Here is a 16,651-nt window from a genome sequence, read left to right as displayed (position 1 = left end):
GCCGCTGTCACCGGAATTACAGCAGCATTGTGATTGGTCTGAGCGGCCTTGGTCGGTGCTCACACAGGGAGCGGGAGCCTGTGCGTGTTCTCTACCCGCATGTGCAATACAGCTGGGTGGAGCAATGCTAAGTGCGCAGGTCTGTTTGGCCAGCCCAAGATGGCCGGCAAAACCGTCATGCACACATGACTGCACCAACCACTCCTCCCATACGGGCTGTGAGTGTGAAGACAATCCCAGCGTCACCGTGTCCCACCCGTAAGATAAACAAAAGTACCTCAGTATGGAAAAATGGAATAATATAAATGTGTTATTTTATTTCTCCTTTCTGCAATGCTCAAAGAACAGTGGGGCGGCGCCTTAGCGAAGGAGCCGCCACTGGCATATGGTCGTAGGTGCACAATTTACACCTGCTGTTTCGGGTCCCACTGTGTTTAAGGCGAAAGTCTAAATACCAAAAAAGGCTTGAAAGCAGAAAAGAGTTATTAAACTTCACAGAAAGGTGTTAATTTGAGCTTTTCAACAGCCACAGAAAGGCCGTGGCATTTCAGGGCTGCAGAACTGAGCATGTTTTAGCCTCGGTAATTAATATTGGAAGGGACGCCAAAGAAGTAACATTGACGTGGGGAACAGGCAGGGCCCAGGCATTCGTCTTTCATGGTCGAGAGGATTACATGAAATTGAACCTTTGTTCGCTCAGATATACCTACATTTAATTACGAGCGGATCAATAACTTAACAGACTAAACAAGCTACAGGTGTAATACAAATCCAGCCCTTCTCGTTTTAATCTTGCGTTCGCTGTGCAGGGCATCCCCAGGCGCGAGGGCGACGCGCAGCCATTTCATGCTCTTGCATTGGTACCAGCCATCAAAATGATCCATTCTTGCCGGGCAGACACCGGCTTTGAGCGATTCTCCATGGATGGCGTTATAATCGTGATAAGCATTATATTAAGATGTTGAGTGCAGCGGCGCCATTGTATTTCACTGTGGCGGTTTCATACTTGGAGCGGCGGGAATGACGGATGACTTGACGGCGGTGCTATAAACCTGTCAGAAACGGCCAGGCGCGCAGTAAAATGTATTTGTATGTTCGTGCCGCTTTGCTCAGCTGCTCTGTCCTGGCTCCGCGTCCTCTTGTCCGTCATTTACATTCTATTGTGCTCAAGACGTTGCGTCATGTCACCTTGATCTAAACATAAGCGACGACAGGTTTTTTTCCTGCTCAATTTTAAGCGCCCGAAGGCGCATTTTCAAATACAATCCTTAAGGTAGGCCTAGAGCCGGATGTGGAGGCGCACGGGTCACAGTTTTATTTCCATGTGCTGCAACAGATTTTTTAATGGGGTGCTGGCCAGCGACATGACCAGTGCTTAATTTCAGCTGATGGAGACCACCAGCACCTCTTATTTTTGCGGACTTCTTTTTCGGCATCAGTCAATTACCGATAGCAATAGAGGGAAAAACAAACAAAGCAGAAAGAGGGAGAAAGGAAAGAAGGAACAGCCATCACAAAGGACAAAAGCAGGAAACTGCAAAAGTGAGATCAAGAGTGAGGGATTGTCTGGCGGTGGATTAAAGAGCCGGACACCGGGCAATCCCCCCGTAGGCCGGAACATGTGGGGGCCGGTTTTCTCGAAGGGGGCCGGTTTTTGTTACTGGGGGCCGATTTTTTGCAAAATCGGCCCTCAGTAACAACATCAGAGTAAATCATAATGCCACTAGTCCGTGACAGTCAGTCTTTTTGCACTCTGACCTTTGTGCGCTGTTAGACTGCGAGTGTTGAATTTGATTTAACTTAGTACTAAGTTAAACCAACACTCGCAGTCCAACAACGCACAGAGGTCAGAGTGCAAAAAGAATGACTGTATAGTGCATGTGCACAGGGTGCGAGCCGAGTAAACTTTTGGCGCCACCCACCACACTCGTGACCCTTCACGTCACGCAAGTATACGGCACAGCAGTGTGAGCAGCCAGGCGGTGAACTTGGGGAGGGGGCGCACATCATTGGACCATGATCTGCCTCCGTCCCCGCCCCCTCCCCAAGTTCGCCGCTGTCGTCGCAGCTTAGTAGTGTGCACGTTGTCCTCTCCTTTCCAAAATGCAGCACGTGCAATCTGATGTTGGTGCACAGCACAGGCCCGAGACAGCGGCCTCCGCCTTCAGGCCAGAAGGAAAAGTTGCAGCGGGGACTCTCGTTCTTCAACTTCGGGCAAAGGTGACTCTTGTGTCCCTGGTTACTTCCCTGGGAGGTAAGCTTTCTGGAGTCCCGCTCTTTTCTTTGCCGTGACTTTTGGGTGAGGGTCTGAATCCCTTATTTTTAGAATTACTTTGAAGGTTCACTATCAACCCATGTACTCCTCGAAAGTCTGAAAGGTGATAAAGTGCACCGAGCGAAATTAAGAGATAAATGGTCAGAGTCCGATTTGGAGGTGTAGGAAAGTGGGTCTCGGTCCCACTCCCGGATGGGGCACGACAGCCCAGTGCAGAAGAGAAGCGGGCGAGACAGATCATGTGAGTGGCGGGCCTAAAAGAAGCTGATGGGTGCTGGTAGGGGGTGCATGGATATGAAAGCTAGGCCGAAAGATGTACATAGCTCAAAGCCTAACTACGAAAATGTTAAACAAAAAAAACATTTAATTTATAGTGTCCTAATCTTCCAGATTTTAACAGGCTGGGCATTTTCATTTGTTTTCTCAAGACATTCAGCAATTTTGGATACGTGTTCGAACTGTTTCGACATTTTATATTTATGAGAAAAGCCTTTGGTAAATCTGTTCCTTGTATGTAGTCAGTTCAGTCAATGGCGTAGCTATCAAGTGTGCAGCAGATGCAGTGACATTGAGCCCACCTGATTGAAGGGTGCCTCTGTATGCCTCCAGTACGCTCTCTCGCGCTCTCTTCTCCGTCCACCCCCACCCTCCCCTCTGTTAGGGAGTCTTGTGCTACACCTTCTGAGGAGCTCTTCTTTTCGAATACCACTTCGGTGCTCAGCAGTGCGCTATGAAGCTTTTACTATCTATGAACAAAACTGGAGCCCTGGAAAAGGCAGGTGGTCTCTTTCCAGGGCTGGATTTGCCTTATAGAACTGAAAACCTTGTCAGTCTGAGGCCCAGGGTCTGCTTCTAGGAGTGATGGATGGAGAGATCACCAGCTATCCAAGCTGGGAAACAGCCCACATGTAATGTAGACAATTGTCTCACCTCATCCCTCGAATACTACCTTACACGGCCAACCTCACTGGCTACACTCACTTGGTACAACATAGACTGACACAGACACATTTTTCAGGGATGCTTTACCTCCTCTCCGGCATTTTTAATAACTAGGGGGCTTAATTTCAAATTACATTTTGTAATCCTTGAACAAATACTGCAGTAATACTATACACCTACTGCAAAATGCTAGACGCTAACGAAGGGCAACAACTTCTGCCTTTCCTATATTTTCTGTGCAGAGGTCTTTGCCAAGGTGTAAAGATCTCTGCACTCATAAGTCTACATTTTAGTACGAAATGTGGCAGGGGAAGGGGGGAGGGACTAGAAGATGGGTAATATTTACTACAATGTAGGGAAAAGTAAAGAAGAGGGGTTTAGGAAGGGGCAGTCTACTGTAAACGCCTGCTCATAAAAGAGTAAGCCCATTGCCCAAACTGTACTTCTAAAGTTACTATAGCCCTAAAGGTTACAAAACAGTTAAACATGTACACCAACCCAGCCCTGAGTGCTTCCATCCTAATGTGATTGACTGGAAGCACTCAGGCTCACAGTCCAGGATTTACCTGAATGCTCCAAAGCCAGTAAATGTCGAGTGAGTTGGAGGGTGCCCCAGGCAGCTCTAAGTTTACATACACACACACACCCACCCCACTCACCCATTCCTGCACTACCGGCCACAATGAGGCAATTCGGGGAGCGCGCCATCACCAACAAGAGTTGAGTGAGGTATGTGCGTTGCCCAAGAGAGGTCCTGGTTCCTGCACTCTCCCCACTCATTACACCAGCAGTCCTTGCCACATTCATGGTTAAGAGATTATACCAATCACAGCAAAAACAGAGTGAGGAAGAAAGAGGTGGTTCCTCCGCTGAGGCGGAGCAGAATCGCCCCACTGCTTTTAGCAGTGGAAATGAAGGTAAAATGAAATGATAATAACTGGACGTCATTATCATTTTATGTCTTCCGGGATCTTTGTGGAGCAGTGGGCTGCTCTGATCTCAGCAGGGAAAGGAGTGGTGGCACTCTGTAAAGTGCGCATGAATGTTTGACCGGCCCTCTCGGGCCGGCCAAACAGTCATGAGCACTTTGCTTGTTCTCCATGCAGGCTGCATTACAGCCTGCATTGGGAACATGCCCAGGCCCCCATTCCCATCTGAGCGCCGAACCACAGCACTCAGACCAATCACAACGCTGCGTTGCAGCGTTGTGATTGGCTGGGGGAGCCTGTTCGTGCTTCCTGCTTCAAGCAGGAACAGAAGAGGAAGATGGGAGACAAGGCCATGGTCTGGGAGCAAGGTAAGTTATTTTTTAAGTTAATTTTCCCATCCCACCCCGCTATACCTGGTAGCAGCCTCCGCTGGGGGAAGAGGGTGCTCAACATAAGTTCAGGTTTCAACACAATCCACTCAGCCATACTAGCACTCCAGGCCACAATCAATGATTTGGGGAAGTGTCCTAATGTTGAGGGTGCCCAACACAGGGCCAGGTTCCTGCTCACACTGCATTTATCCATACCAACATTGCAGGCCATAATCAAATACTAGATCTAAAAGGCATCAAAATGGAATGAGGTGAAGTGTGCTCAACAAAGGTACAGGTTTCAGCACACATTCCATCCATTCATATAAACACTCTGGGCCAGAGTCAGGGATTTGGGAGCGAGCACCAACACCAGCAAAAGTGGAGTAAGACAGAGGGTACCCAATGGATGTGCATGGGGATGCGAACTCACCCATTCTAGCACTATGGGTAACAGTCAGGCATTTGGAGGAGCGTCCTAATGCCATCAAAAGTGGAGTGAGGTGGAGAGTGCCCAACTCAGGTCCATGGTTCCCCACACTCAACTCCCCCATATCAGCATTGTGGGCCACAATCAGGGATTGGGGAGCACCCAAACACCAGCAAAAATAGAGTGAGGCAGAGGGTGCCTGGCAAAGGTCCAGGTTAATATGCACACCCCCCTTTCCCACACCAGCACTTTGGACCATAATCAGAGAATTGGGGGAGGGTTTCAGTACCAGACAAATTGGGCTTAGGTGGGGGATGCTGATCGCAGGTCCAGGTTTCTATGCTTACACCCCATTCACCCATACCAGTAATCTGGGCCATAATCAGGGATTTGGGGGTGTGCCCCAAAAAGCAGTAAATATGGAGAGAGACAGGAACCCAACGCCACCTACACACCCCTCGTACAAGCAAGCACCCTGGTTCACAGCCAGAGATTTTTAATGAGGGCCCAGAAGCAACAGAGTGAAATCGAGGGAATCCCATGCAGGTCCATCTGTCTGCAAACACCTGGCCTACCCATACCTGCCCTCAGGGCCACAATGGAGCGAGGCAGATGATGTCCTACACAGGCCCTGGTTGCCCACATACTACACGGACCCATAGTAATACTCTTGGCCATAATCAGAGACTTGAGGGATCACTCCAATGTTGAGCAAGTCCCACTCATGTCTAGGTACACACATACACCCCAGTCACCCCTATTCGCCCTCCGTCCATTAATCAGAGATTTGGGGGAGCGCCCCAATGGCAGTAAAAGTGGATCAAGGTGGAGGGTGCCCAATGCAGGTCCATGTTTATGCGCACACCCCAGTCACCAATATCAGCACACTGGACCACACTCAGTGTTTGGGAGTGCCACAAGGGCAGCAATGGTGCGGTGGAGAGAGCCCCAGGCAGGTCCAAGTTTATTCACTTACCCATTCCAGCTTTCCTGGCCACATTCAGGAATTAGAGTAGCATCCCAATGCCAGGATAAGTGGGTGAGATGGAGGGTACCCAGCACATGCCCAGGACAGGAGGTCGTCACTCAACAAGCCACAAGCCTGCGCAAGCAGCGCATGCACACCACACACACAGCACTTGCTGCCAGCCACTCCAGTCTGCTTTAAAAGTACTAGGCAGCGAAGGCAGTGCTAACTGCTTGACAGCCATGCGCTATATCTATAATGCGTGACAATGCATTTCAGTGGGGTGAAGCTGAGCACCACACTGAAATGTGTTAGTCTAATGCCTGAAGCGTGATGCTTGGCAGGGCTGATATAAGGGTGAGGGTCTCCCTGTTTCTACTTTCTGGACAGGCATCGAGCAAGTAGACGGCTCCCTTCTGTAAATGGTTGACCTCAATGGAGGCGAGCCTAGAAAATCTAACAGCAAAGTGAAAATAGCAGCAGTTGTTTTGCCCTAGGCAGAAAACCCAGTGTTCCATTAACCGGTGCAGAAGAAAAAAGCTATTGCCTTTTGCAATATTTGTAGCCCTGTTGCACAGCAGCGTGACTTCTGTGCATCAGATTCATGGCTGAAAATTGAGAAGGAATAAAGCTATATCAATGTAGCCTGCTTGTGATGGAGCAGAGAGGGAGACGTCTCAGAGGGAGGGAGGGAGTGCAGCATGGAGGGCATAATGACTTCCATCCCTGACCCCATATCCCCACCATCAAACTTAAAATGTTATTTGCGGCCGGCATGGCTGCCCACGCTCACTCCACTGTGCAGCACAGAACCGGGATGAACCAACCAGGGCTGACTGTAGTCTGTGGAGAGATGTTCCCATAACAGGAATCATTTTCACAGGCAGGAACAGACCGGGGCTGTGGATAAATGTTCCCAGAGCATTAATAATCATTTCCACAGGCAGGAACAGGCAGGGCTGAGGTCTGGTGGTAAAGTTGTGGCTGTGGTACACTCTGGGTGTGTTAGATGTTGTTGTGACAGTGGTGTCTTCGGCAGCAAGAGGAGTGTGCATGCCACAGATGTGTGTTTTGCTGTGATGTGATCTCTGCTGCATCCCTGTTCTGTGTGGTGTCCATCACTGCCCGTGCTGCGCGTCATGACTTATGTGCTTTGTATCACTATGCGCCTGCCCTGTACTGTGTGTGACTGTTTTCTGTGCTATGTGTCATTGTGCTTTTGATCTGTGTTTCACTGTATCTGTGCTGTATGCTGCAGTGTCACCTTGTGCGTGTTTTATGTCGTGTATGTATTGTGTGACACTGTGACTTTGCTGTATGTCACTTTGGCTCCGTGCTGTTTGTACATCTGATTGACAGCATGTGTTTGACTTGTCTACTTGTGTCTATTTTTGGTGCTCTCTGAAAGAATGTTTATGGGTACATATGACTGGGTGGGTAACCTGGTACTCTGTAAGGTCCTCATCTATTATGTACTGTGCTTTGAAAGTTGATGCTATTGAATTTGCAATGAGAAATGTACTGTAAAATTCTCCATTTTGGTGTGTCGTTTTCTAAAATTTTCTTGGGGGGACAAATCCCCCTAATAGGGGTGGGGCGCGCTTGCTGCGCTCGTCCGCCGGACGGGGGCTGGTCTGGCAAAATTTGCTAGGGCTGCTTTCAGTTCCCAGTCCGGCCCTGGCCTGAAGTGAATTGTATACTACGCAACTTTGGTATTTGGACCCCTGACTTTTAATTGCAAGGATCGCTGGAAGAGCTTTGGGCACCGGCACGTGTTTATTTACAAATTAAGCGCTAGCAACATCATATGACTTAAATGCAGTGGTTGTACTTTTCAAGCTTCTGATATATATTTTGATATATGTCTACTTTAAAAAGCAATCACATCTTTATTTAAGTATTTGTTAGAAAATCTCTAGAATACTGTGGACAACTCCTTTCACCTGTACCCCAGTGAAAGTGTCACTAGTTAAAATTGCAAAATACCCTTACATGCAATATGAGAAAGGAAATGTAAACACAGCTCTCAAGAATTAGCACATTGTCAAAAGTAAGTTGCCTTTGGTGAGGCACTTTATATTTTAACACGTGGTAAATGATTGACTTTACATAAAGGCCTTTCATTTGTTATTTCTACTTCTGAACTCCATCAAGGATTTATATAGGTTTTCTAGAACCTGCGGCAGCCCTACTGCCAACACCACTGGTTGGCAATGCTAAACGTGTTAGTCCTGCTTGACTTGATGCCTAGAAGTATCTAAATGTATACGGTAGGAATGGGTCTACGTCATGTCTAGATACAAGCAGCTCAGAAGTATTTGACCATTTAAAGTGCAAGCTATATATAGACAGTGGCGTGGATGGCCCTGTGCTAATCCTATGCTTAAACACTTTGATAAAAAAGCAGACATTTGAGCTGAGCTGATCTAGAGTGCTGTTGGTGTTGAGAGTGCTCTAGACAGGAGCGGCTTTTCAACTAAACTTGAGAACTACCCAGAGTTCTCTGCTACTTTTTTTGCATAATTTATGTGTCACTCTATGCCTGAAAGGGTATTGTTTTGAAAATAACATGAGAAAAAAAAACTAGCATCAACATTGCCAAAAGGCTGCCGACCAATGTCAGACCTTTCGACTTTGCCAAAGCTCCACATTCTTGCAGTAGCAAGGTTTAGCCTTAACGGCAATCCTACCAGCTAGGAACATTGGTCACAGGAAGTGGAGGACAGTGCTAGAATCAGAGCCTCAGATCAATGAGAAGTCATGAAGACCTGCCTGGAGAAAGAACATAGTGACACAAGTCTTATCAATCGCAGAGCTGCTCAAAGAACTGGTACAATCAAGGGGAAGACAACTTCCTCTGACCTCAACATGATCCTGAACTGAGCACTTTACAAGAGAAGAACCTGCAATGAAATGAGGGACTCACTGGAAACAATTATTGTGAAATAACCCATAACTGAAGGTTTATTTGGGCTGAACGTTCACCAGGAGTGGAGGAATGGTTGGAAACAACAGGAACAGCGTAGTCACCGTTTAGAGAGAGTCGTAGGGTTGACCATAAATTATTTCCTACAAGGAATGTTAGAGACGTTGGGTCTTTGATGTAGGACACAGGGCTGCGAGTTTTTTTGAAACTGAAACCATTAGCAATACACCTGAAGGTTTTGTTCTCACAATGTTATGGTCTGAAATTTTGAGCTATGTAAGAAGAGACGGGTGCGGGCACCACCAGTATGTTACTGCCATGTCAGAGAACTGCCACACAAGCAGAGAGCAACACAGAATCTCATGAAATGATTGGCTGTGGGGTTTAAGGGTCCGGTCACGTTTAACTAAGCCAGAGAGATAAGGTTGTGGGGATCAAGGAATGCAGCACCAGATGTGAACAAAATTGGGACCGGTCCAGGTCTGTTTATAAAGCTGGTGCACATGTGACTACTGGATAGGGTGAACAGTGACAGAGGATTTAAAGAGAGGGTGAGATGCAGAGGCGTTTGTGCCAAGGCAGCACACACATTATTGAAGAGAAAATGCCTCCCAAATTGTACTTACCTCATTCTGTGAAAAATAAACTTAGGCCTGTGACACATTCAAAGCCTGCAGGAAGCAAGCCTGTTTAAAGGCGGTGCTCCAAGACAGAGACCATGGAGATTGTTTCAGTAACGTGCACAAAGGGTTAAACTAGAGACGAAACTTAGTTTTCATTGCACGAACCTTGAGAAGTGTCACTTCATGTACCACTGTATGCAATCTAGGAGCACCTGGAAGGAAACGGCAATTGTCACTCCTTACTGAAGGACACTATAAAATAGCGCTCCAATGAATACCGCTTGAATAATGGCGGAACAACTTCTGTGGAGAGCCCCCACCACGTAGAGCGCCCTGCCAGGTGGACAAGAAGCAAAGGAAGTTTGACATTTACATGTTTTCCAGGTAAGGTTTCACTCGACCTAAGGAGAGTGCGATTTTAACATGCGCCATTTAGGAAACATCAAACGCTTTTACTTGTTGACTGAAAGGAGACCAGTGTGTACACAGGCTTTGTATATAGGAGGATGACAGCGAAGGCTAGAGGACCCTGGACAGTTTGATTTGACGCCTAAAGAGGTTAATAGAAGTCAAGCGTAAGCATAATGGCGGATCTGTCTCGCGTAGGAGAAGATAGGCATAATGAGGTGGTATGTTGTGCTATACTTTCCGCTTTACTATTTGTCATCTTTGAAGTTAATGCTTTATGTATTAATTTCACATGTGTGGATTGTGGCACATGTCCTGCTTACTGAGTTATCTACACGCTGTCATGGCTGGAGTACACTCTACAAAGAACGGGGGAGATTTAGAAGGAACTGACGCATCTGCATAGATGCATCAGTTTCCTTGCGCCAGTGACAAATGTCCTTGCGCCACCATGGATGCGCTGTATTTACAATGCAGTGCTCCATGGCGCAAGGATTAACAGATGCGTCAGAAATACTGGCGCATCTGTTGGCACAAAAGTGACACATTGCTGGAGTTGCTCATGAAAGTGACGCAACTCCAGCAATGTGCCACAACAGATAGGTGAGTCCCATACAAAAAGTTATGTGTCATTCCTTACGCATGGTCTGAGCAGGCATAGGAATTTTGACGAGGTGAAGGCGTAGAGTGACGCAGTTAAAAAATGTTGAGTTATACATGGCTTTTTATATGGGAACACCCATCCTGCATACATTACACCTGGCACAGGTATAATGTGATGGAGGGCTTTACAACATGCTGCATCTCCCTAGATGAGCCACGTTGTAAATTTGCCACATTGTTTGTGCCGCCCTTGCGTCAAAAAAAGTGACACAATGGTGGTGCAAGAGGCTGGTAAATCTGCCCCAGGGTCCTTAGTGGGTTACGGGGGAAAGATACCCAGATGACGTCAGCGGCCAGCAAGAGTAGCATGGGCCCTGAAGCAGGCAATGGAGATAGGCCCCCTGAATCATAGTTAAGTAGCAAAAGAGAAAAATGATTAGGGTGCATTGGGCCCCTCACATCTCTGGGTTCAGGTGCCACTGAACCTGTTGCATTCCCCAAAGTCCTTTGAAGTGTTAGGTTTCTAGAGGTTTTCTGAACGGCTCTATGGAGAGAAACGCTTGTCACATGTCCTATGATGTTTGAGCAGGAGATGGTGTACAAGAGTTGGGGAGGGTTCGGGAAAAAATTGTCTATTTGGGGTGTTAGGTTAAAGCACCCAGGCAGGCTACCCTGTGCTACCGAAATACAGACTCTCATTTCACTGTCCAAAGGTGTGCCAAATATTACAAGTCATGTAATGCCATCTCACTTGCTCCAACAAAGCGAAATTGTAGAAATATAACCTACAGCAACTGCAGCTTTTCCCACAGAATTATGAGAGGTAAGAGTTTGAACAGGGGTACTTCTGGGGTATAGACTTTATTATTCAAAAAATGTCTACAAGTGCAAAATTCTCTTTGGATAAAGTTTCACAACTAGATTTAGGGAATGCTGCCGTCTAAACATGACTTGCAAGCTGATTAAAAATGTAAAAAGAAAACGTAACGATTGTTCTCATTGACCAGACCACCGCATCAAAACTTATGGGTAGATTTACAAGCCCCTTGCGCCGCTTTTACGGCGCCGATGCGTCACTTTTGTGACGCAGCGGCGGCGCAAAAGATCCGCCATGGTGCAGCGTATTTACAACGTGACGCATCTCCCAGATGCGTCACGTTGTAAAGCCCTGCGCCAGAAGAGGTGTACCATCGCAGGGGGAGGCGTTCCGGCACAGGAACGCCTCCCAAAAGTGGCTGAGTGAAATCTACAAGATTTCACTCAGTCACTTTTTGGCCCATGCTGCATCAAAACCCTGCGCCTGCTTGAAGCAGGCGTAAGGAATGATGCAGCATTGTGCACATAGGGCCCCCCTGATCAATGCTAGAGCTGCGTCGCGCTTGCGACTCAACTCCAGCAATGCGCCGCTTTCACGGGACAGATGCGTGACGCATCTGTGCCGTTTTTGCCCCATGGTGCGCCGCATTGTAAATGCGGCGCATCAAGGGTGGCGGAGCTGCGGCGCACAATTACTGGCGCATCCCTGCCGATATGCAGGGATGCGCCCGTTATTGTAAATCTGCCCCACAGAGAGTAATGACTGTGTAAATTAGAACATGAACAAAGTTTTTCAGAACATTTTGGAAATTCAAACATGCTGTTCAAATTAGTTGTACTGATTTCAAAATCTGACAATTATCAGCAGGAAAGTGGTTGTATGTTTTGCCTCTACACGTCTGTTAACATCATGACCACGCTCATTCTGAAGCGAGTCCTACGATTTCAGATGAAAACAACTTTGGGAAAGAGATCTGCTGACCCACGTAGGCTTTCATTCATTTAATTGTATTGTATCTACGCTCAGAAGTCAGTGGGTATAAAGAAGTCCGCCCGGCTCATACTGAGTCTCTAAGGCTCAGCTCATCCAAATTTTAATTCAAACGGGTCTGGTAAAATTGGATCGTGGTTTCCAGTTATGGGTACAAACCCTGGGAAACATTTTTTTCCGAGTTGGGGATTTGTAATTGCTTTAGTAAAACCCCTTCAATGTTTGTTAAGACTAACAATATGGTATGGAGACAAATCTGTGCTATGACCAGAACCAGCAAGTAGTGGTGCGTCACAGACATTTACCTTATACAACCTGGTAAGGACATTCTGATCTTTTATAAAAGATTAAAATGTAGTTTAGGAGGAATGCAAAGCAGGAGTGGCATGTGTAAAACATTATTGACTGACCATTCAAGGCATCTGATCAACTTTGTTGATATCTGGAGTGTGGGGCGTGGAAATATTCAATAGTGTGTCTCATGGAAAAATAAGGGCGGTATTGTTTGGGTGACAACTGCTAGGCCATAGAGGTAGCACAAAGGCCTTGCTAGAGTGTATGTTATATTATGTATGCAGGATAACCCAGTGAATTAAACATCGACCACTGACATCTGCTGTTATCCACAGATAATGGGTATGACTGCAAGCAGGACTAAATAAGTCTTCCACAATTCTGAGAAGTGTACATTGAAAATTAATACATTGAATAATCATAACACATTACTAACAGCTCTTAGAAATGCCAGAAGTGCAACACGAAGAGATGTATTAAACAGGGCTTCGTTATTATTTCTTTAACTCCTTGCAATATGTTCTGACTTTTCATTACGCAATGTTTTACATGCTTACTTTGGAAACTAATTTATAAAATACACCGTTCTGAGCATCTCCTTAGTTTGTCTTTGAGCTCGGAGGGTCCCTAAACAAAGAACCTGAAATAAATTGATAAAAGCAGCTAGTAAGTGGGTGGGTGATGGTATGCAGTGCCGGTAGCTTTTCTGTACACCATTACTGCCGTATTTAAGCAGCTTCTGATAAAGGTGGAGAGTGACTGGCGGTGCCAGGGCTCTCATAGTTTGTTTGCTTTTCGCAGTCTTTAGCTTTAGGAAAAATGTCAAACATTATTGCTCGATTTCTGCGTGTTTGCAAAGACGTTTAAGTTTTCTGCACAAATTAAATCTCTTGGGCAAACTTCTAGCAACCTGAATTGGAAGAGACATTTACAGAACTTTGAGAAAGGTTTTCATGTTTAGTTCAAGCACTGACTGGATGTGAAAGACATATTGTGGGTTTAACAAGGACGTACAGGGACTTTGAGCCCACCCATTGCTTATAATTGTTTGGCTTTCCTGTCACCCTAATTTGCCTCTTTATTATTATTATTATTTGCACTTAGAATGCGCTGCAGCTACCCAAAAAGGGTTTCCCGGCACAGTTTATGGATTTGCGTAGAGAGAGTCAAGCAAAGATGAGTATCTAGCTGCTAAATAGCCATGTTTTTAAAGCTTGCGAAATTTGATGTAATCTATCTCGTGTCCCAGCTTGTCAATCTTGTGGTTGTCTTTGCCATGGGGCATAGCCTCTTTACCATCTCTTTTTATTGGTTAGCTTCTGTGCTTCCACTGTTTGCTTTTCAAATACTACTTTTTTCTTTTTGGTTTACCACTCCGCAAAAGTGCATGTGTTTTCCAGCTATCTCCCTTGTGCACTTATCTCTCCCTGCAGTCGTATAGCTCTCTGTTGTTTGTGCGCTTCTCCCCATTTTCCTCCATGTTGCACTCGCTAATGTCCTCCCTCATGAATTTTTTGCACATATGCTGCTCCCCACGTGATCCACATTGCTTTCTCGCCCATTGCGTCTCTGCCTCACTATCCATGGTGCTTCTGCCCCCATGTTGCTTTCTCCAGCCTGCGTCCTCTTTCTCTGTTGCCCATGGATTGTCTTTCTTCTCCCCGCCAATCTTACAGCTACTGTCTATCGCCCTCTGTGTTGCTTACCCCCTGTGCCCTCCTATGTCCCCCAATGCTTCTCATCGCCACCCTCGTATTGCGTCCCTACCCCACGGCCTCTGTGTTTCCCTACACGCACGCTCTGTGTTGCTCTCCCCACCTGCACTTAGAAAAAATACACTTGTGTGCATTTTTTTTATTTGCCCATCCACCCCATATTGCCAAATAAAAAGAAAAAAAACCACAGCCACGTCATAGGCCTTTTTTCTTATTTAGTCATGCTGCACAGCAGCGGCCTGTTGTACAGCATCGCAAAACACATTTTCTAAAAGACAAGGGTTTCAAAGACAAGACCTATTGTTATTATCAATGCTTGTTCAATTCTGCACGCATCTTTCTTCTGCTTTTTCTTTTGCGCCCTGGAACTCTAATGTACAGTATTTTGTTTTCTGAAATTTGTTAAATGTGCAATGGGTTTATACGTTATTTTCAGAAATGTTGCAATCTGATTTCTTGTCGTTTATTCATATATTGGCACTACAGTACTCTACTTCAACTCAACCAGGCCTCTTTCGTCATGCATAAAGTACCCTCGTTATAGAATTTACCACCCTTCTGAGCACGGTTAAGTAGTCTGCCACATTAATCTCTCACTTTGGGATTTTCTGTTTTGCGATTTTAATCATGGACTATCCCCTTTGTTCAAAGTGTAACACAAGATAGAAGAGAACAGTTAATTTAACTCTGAGTTCCATCTCTATTAAATATAACTTTATCTAAATGCAAAGCGTTCTTTCAGTATCAGCCACTATCCATTGCTCCTGTTCATTTGAAACGTATGCTGCAGTTCACTTTTTCCTGGGGCCACTACCGTCTCAATGTACTACACAAGCATTGTGCAATACAAATGGAACTATAGGAGACTAATCTGGCACAATAACTTTTCCTACTCCTTTTCATTTTTTTCTGGAGACTCTTTGAACTACAAAAGGCCAATTTAAGGATTTGTAATTTGGCTCTGCAGAGTTATTACTTCCCTGATGAGGGGGAGGAGTTACAGAATCTAATAATGGTATATTTGTCTGTGCCCTCCATCGCAGTTGCTCAATGCCGTTCTTTATTTTTAAATACCTTTGTGTGTATGTGTGGGAGGATGGTTTGGACAATGGTTATAGCTTTTGTAAATTACTGCTTCGATAAGACATCTTGGAGTTGAAACTTAGCCAGCAGAAGGAAATATTGTGACTTTTAGGGCCAGATTCACAAAGAATCTCACACTCCGCACTGCCGTTTCACATTGCGGAGATCCCGAAGACAGTGTATGAACTGATTTGTATTAAATACTACTATATTAGTAAATAACATTTAAACGTACCATAGATTAATACATTACTTTGATTATTTTCTCACAAGCAATCTAGTCAGGGTTTTGAGTCCACTTAGTTTGCTATATTTACATAAGGTCATAAATTACAAAGTGGTTACATTTGATTCCACCCTCTCTGTATAGTAAGGATGAAAAGACGGCACCCGCCATGGGACATGAGCAAACACGATTTTTCTGCACCTCATATTAGTCCAATAAACCTTGAAGACAGAGGCTTGAAGCTCTGAGCAGCCAGTCAGACAGGGAACCTTTGAGCCAAAGATTCCTTGCTTGGGACTTACTTCGAGTGATGACACCATCATTTTTGCAGAAGATTTTCACCCTATTTTACCACATAGGCACTACACTGACATTTTTGCAATTTTAGAAGAAAAGCTTAGAAAAACATAAGACATAAATGCATATGCTAAGTATAAACAGCCATCAACACAAATGTGCAGAAAAGAGCATCAAAGCTTTTATAAGAGAGTGTGCATCACCTCTCATGAATCATGGCCTCTTCCCTCGCTCAACAATCATAATATAAAACATATAATACTCTGAGGATCTGCATATATATTGTATATGGGTTTGCTGAATTTCTCAATATTCCGCTAGTGTAAAACCGCAGTCTTCTACTTTCAGACAAAATGTAATTATCCTTCTCAGGCTTTTTCAAATATGAACGTTCCAAATAATGATTTACCTGGAAGTGAAGTATATTTCAATATTGCTTCATAATAAGTTAAGCTACCTTTGCTTTATTTTCTGAGCCCTTCTTATAATTTCATGGAGATAATGAAATAGTGAAAAAAAGACTTCAAACACAGGATTACTGTAGGATTCATTTTTTATGAGTTACGGCTGTGTTTCTGGTCCTGATGTGACAAGTGGAATACTAAATCTATACCAAAAAGTTCCAACAGTAAGATATCATTAGGAAGTTTATTGGTATTAAATTTTACCTACATTATATATTTTTTAGAGAATCGGCCTAGTCGTTTTTTAAAAAAATTCAAATTCTTAAGGGTGTAGCTTGCTTTTAACTCGAA

At 45.2% G+C, this 16,651-nt stretch overlaps 1 protein-coding gene across 2 annotated transcripts in view; it reads right to left on the bottom strand.

Annotated features, from left to right (window-relative positions):
• The window catches only part of DMD (dystrophin), a 4,652,165-nt gene that overhangs the window by 2,326,233 nt on the left and 2,309,281 nt on the right, over positions 1–16,651 (bottom strand). The gene's annotated exons all lie outside the window — the stretch shown is intronic.

The sequence above is a fragment of the Lissotriton vulgaris genome, chromosome 8 (genome assembly GCF_964263255.1).
Source record: "Lissotriton vulgaris chromosome 8, aLisVul1.2, whole genome shotgun sequence".
In the NCBI taxonomy this organism is placed as follows: Eukaryota; Metazoa; Chordata; class Amphibia; order Caudata; family Salamandridae; genus Lissotriton; species Lissotriton vulgaris.
The sequence above is the reverse complement of the archived record's forward strand: the minus strand, read 5'-3'. Positions and strand labels throughout refer to the sequence as shown.